Genomic DNA, 4,808 nt, shown 5'->3' with positions numbered 1-4,808 from the left:
GCAGGAGGTCTGAGCTCGACCCACTTCAGTCTGTCGTCACGGATCCGATCGATGGCGCTTCGTGTCAGAACCGATCGATGCTGTTTACAGTCGGACTCATGAGTGAAACCAGCAGCAGGTTCTGATTCCTGAGCCTGGAGTTAATGAAGAACAGACAGATAAAAGCAGGATGTGAGCAAAATAATAAACCAACAATCAAACTCCAAAAAGTAAATATTACATCAAATGAAGCGAGGATCTGCAGAAGGAGCTGCTTTTAGAGACAAAAGGTAATAATTTAGGTTTAGGCTGCCATAAGAAAACATATTCAGCTTCAAATTAAGTATTTAATTAGCAAGTTAAACATTTAGTAGCTAAATATTCATTTATAAACTAAATTTGTAGTTAGCAGGCTAAACATTTACCAGCTCAGTATCTAAGTATTTATCTCCAAAGTAAATATTTATATCTGAGCTGAGACCTAATAAATATTTATCTATTTCACATTTAACTAAATCTTTAGTTACCGTGGAGATAATACTCAAAAGGACTAGTTACATAGCAGATTGTCACTTAACTAGTAGTTTTTACAATCAGTGTTTTTATCAATGTGATTATTGATTAGAAATAATCTCCTATATTTTGTTGAAAGTTATTTTGTCTTATTTTAAGCGTGCTAAGATATTTGCATTATAAAATACTCTGTGACATTTTGTGTTTTTGCAGTTCGGACAGATACATTTTAATTTAATTGAGTGAAAATGTGTTTGGGCTTCACAGAAATGACCTGAATGTAAACATTTCCTCCACCAGTTAGTTTTAGTTTTAATTTAGCTTTTGAAGCTGCAGACGGACAGAAAGCTGCTAAAAATAACTCAGTCTGGGTCCAGCAGGTATTTATTATCTGGTTTTAACGAAGCTGCGGCCAAATGTTCAAGGTCAGGCTGACGAATCCGGCGTCCGCGTCTCGTGATTCATCATGGCCGCCTCATCACTGAGGCTGGAGATGAGCTGAGTGGAAACGGCCGGATGTGGTGCTTTGTTATGTCCACTGTAGTGATGGAGGACGCAGCGCTGCCGTACATCACTCACCTGCAGACAGCCGTGTGTGTGTGTGTGTGTGTGTGTGTGTGTGTTTTCCATCAGCCTGTCTCATTTATTCTTTTTATCCCAGTTTGGCTCCCAGGCCAAAGGCAACAGTTATTTCCTGAGTTTCATCTCCAGGCGCCGGCGTGAAGGGAAATGATGCGTCTGCTCTGTTTGTTCTCAACTTTTATTATTCATCAAACGAAGAGGAAAAACTGAGTGAAAATTTAACAACACGATTCTCACTTCCCAGGGAATCATGGGAAAATATCCACCAGGTGATCAAATTCACAGGTTGACCGGTCAGCGCCCGACTCAGCTGTAATGGCAAAAACAACAGCAATAACTTGGTTCAATTAACCTGCATAACACCAAATATTTAATTAGAAAACTGTGTATTTAGTTTACCAAACTGAATATTCTGCTTGAAGCTACATGTTTAAGTTTCTATCCAAATATTTATTTAGTTTGTAGCGAGTATGAAACTCGTTTAGTTAAACATTTAGCTTCCAAGTTAAATATTTATTTTACAAACATAATATTCAGCAATGAGCTTAAAATTTGATTCAGACTATTTAGTGTTGAGATAAATATTTAGTTTGAAGGTAAATATTTAGCTTACTAGCAAAATATTTAGCTAGCAAGATAAATAAGATAAATATTTAATAACTAAATATTTGGCCAAAGCTAAATATTTAGAATTTTACCAAATTTTTAGCTCATAACTAATTTGTTTGTATCTAAATATTTAGCTAGCAAGATAAATATTTAGCTAGCAAGCTGATGAGCTAAATTAGCTAGCTAGCACATCAGCCTGCTAACTAAGTATTTGGTCAGCAAACTAGAGATTTACAATACTAAATGAATGTTTAGATTGATGCTTAATAGTTTGTCTGCTGACTAAATATTTAGTTAGCAGGCTAAATATTAATCTTGCTAGCTAAATATTTAGCCAGCATAGAGATCTTGGGGGCTGATGCAGCAGATCAGCACAAACCCCTGATAAAAGCTGCAGAGCACGGTGGTGGAGAGGTGATGGTGTGGGGAAACATTCTGGGGTCAAATGAGGTCACCAGTCTCATTTGCTTCTCAATGTCCCTCCAGGTCCAACTGCTCTAAAAATGCTAAACTCATCACAAGCAGGTGAAAAACTGTGGAAAATCCCCGTATATAAATAAACACATTTTTTGGCGCTGCTGCCTGTTTTGCGGTGTTTTTGGCGCTGCTGCCTGTTTTGCGGTGTTTTGTGGCGCTGCTGCCTGTTTTGCGTATTTTTTGGCGCTGCTGCCATTTTTGCGGTGTTTTGTGGCGCTGCTGCCATTTTTGCGGTGTTTTGTGGCGCTGCTGCCTGTTTTGCGTATTTTTTGGCGCTGCTGCTGTATCTTTTGGCGCTGCTGCCTGTTTTGCGGTAATTGGAGCTGCGTTCAGGTGGATCCGAGTTATTTTCGGTCTCTGGAGACATTCGGCTGGCTCTGCTCGGTGGGATGCTGTTCTCTCTCTCCCGGAGCTCCGCCTCGGATGTTGCTGCTGCTTGTTTATCTGATTACAGCCTTACAGGAGCTGCTTTCTCCTTAAAGCGACACCAGTTTAATTAATCAGCCTGAACCAGTAGCAGCAGCAGCAGGAGGAGGAAGAGGAAGAGGAGGAGGAGGAAGGAGCCCGACGCGGAGGATGCAGATGAAGAGCAGCATCCATCTTCTCACTGCCTCCCGGATCTCAGCGCCTTGGAGGAGGATTATGAACCCGATCTGAGCCGCCATGGATGCGGGGAAACCCTCCGGCTTCTCCTCGGATTTCCACCCTGCGGGATGAGCGGGCCGTGAACGCGTCACGCATTCAGCTAGTCGGTGAAGCTGCGGAGTCTCCAGCGCGGCCTCCGTGAGGTAACACCGCACCCCGAGCCTTCCTCCCTCCACCCCCACATGGACCCCTGACAAACGCCTTTAGCTCCGCCGCAGACGCGGTGCGCAGATGCGGCGCGCCGATGCGACGCGCCTGGTTGTCCGCGCTGCGCGCCGCTCTCCGGCCGCTCGCTGAGGCTCTGGTCCGGGACGGCGGCTGCCCGCGGCGCGGCAGGATGGTGCGCATCGCCAGCGCGCTGGGGCTCATCATCTTCAGCGTGGCGCTGCTCATCCTGTCGCTCATCAGCTACGTGTCCATCAAGAAGGACTTCCTGCCCGGACCCCCGCGGTACGGACCCAACGGAGGCCCCAGGATGTACATGTTCCACACGGGGTTCCGGTGAGTCCAGAGGAGGTTCTGATCAGGCCTGCTCTGTTTCCATTGGCTGCTCTGAAAAACCAAACCTGACTCATCATTTCACAGATCCTCAGTCTGTGCAGAAGTCTTAAATCATCCCTCACTTCCTGCTAGTTTACCTTCCAAAGCTCAAATAAAGATATTTTCCCAACTGATAGGATTTGCACAAGTGTGATATTTACTGAGAAAGCTAAATATTTAGCTTTAAAAAACATTTAGTTAGCAAGCTATGTTAGCCTCAATCTAAATATTTACATAGCAAGTTCGATATTTAGCACTAAAGCTATATTTAGTTAAAAACAAAAGCAGTAAGTTAGCTAACTATTTACAAGCTAAATATTTAGCTTCAATCTAAATATTTAGCTAACAAGTTCAGTAGTTAGTGGGAAAGCTAAATATCTAGCTTAAAACAAAACAGTTAGCTAGTTAGCTAAACATTTAGCAAGTTAAATAAGAAGCTTTAAATATGATATTTAGTTAGCAAGTTTAATAATTAGCTTCAAACAAATAGTTGGAGCTAAATATTAGCTTACCAACTAAATATGTAGATGCAACCTGAATAGTTTTGTTTTAAGCTAAATATGTTGCTCTCTACTGAACTTGCTAGCTAAATGTTTAGTTAGCAAACAAAGTATCCTGTTTAAAGCTAATAATCCTTCTTTACAGTAATAATGAACACCACCAAATTTAAAGTTGTTGAGCAAAGGGAGCCGACAGCGTTAGTGTATCAGAACTACATACCATGTTGGTACAGGGCTTTAGCATTAGCTTCTGCTACATATGGCATTGGTATAGCGCTTTCGCTTCTGCTGCTGCATACCATGTTATGTTTTTTAGATGTTTATCTGTTAGTGACAGTTTCATGGGCCTGGCACTGAGATATGCCAGCAGTGCAGTGGGACCTCGTCTATTTTTCATAGAGCATATCTAAAATATTGAAAAGAAAATTCAAAGAAAACAGAAAGAAGTGAGGGATGCTTTAAAACTTCTGCTCAGAACTGTGCATCAGTGTTTTGGTGTTATTGACTTTCCTCTGCAGCTCCAAACAGCTTTTACTGATACCTCTGGGGAGAATATGAATGTTTGCACAGTGCTGTATTTCACAATGTTAACTCATCCAACCAAACTAACAGTCAGAGTCGGTTCGCCTGAAACCGACTATCCTAGGGTCATGGCGAGACAGGTGGGTCATTAGCATAGCAGAGGTTCTGTTTGGATGCACTACACTACATGCTAGAGTTAGCATGTCAAGAGGCAAATGTTGCTACTGAGGAACTTTATGTTTATATTATTAGAATGAGACATAGCACAGCATCCGCTAATATGCTAACAGAGCTAATTTTCGATTAGCACTTTGACATTTCTGCTAACTTTGAAAACATGCTAACTAATTTATCCTTAGCATTAGTTTCATGTTTAGCATCAACTTCCACTAAATATCACTTTGGTATAGCGAGTTAGCATTCACTTTCCTTAAATATGTT

The 4,808-nt window shown here is 41.8% G+C and overlaps 1 pseudogene; it reads left to right on the top strand.

Moving 5' to 3' along the window:
• Positions 1-2,117: 2,117 nt before the first annotated feature.
• LOC107833963 (sia-alpha-2,3-Gal-beta-1,4-GlcNAc-R:alpha 2,8-sialyltransferase pseudogene) lies at positions 2,118-4,797 on the top strand (annotated as a pseudogene).
• The last annotated feature ends 11 nt before the right edge of the window (positions 4,798-4,808 follow it).

The sequence above is a fragment of the Poecilia formosa genome, unplaced genomic scaffold, assembly GCF_000485575.1.
Source record: "Poecilia formosa unplaced genomic scaffold, Poecilia_formosa-5.1.2 Scaffold489, whole genome shotgun sequence".
Taxonomy (NCBI): Eukaryota; Metazoa; Chordata; class Actinopteri; order Cyprinodontiformes; family Poeciliidae; genus Poecilia; species Poecilia formosa.
This window is presented reverse-complemented; position numbering and strand designations above follow the sequence as displayed.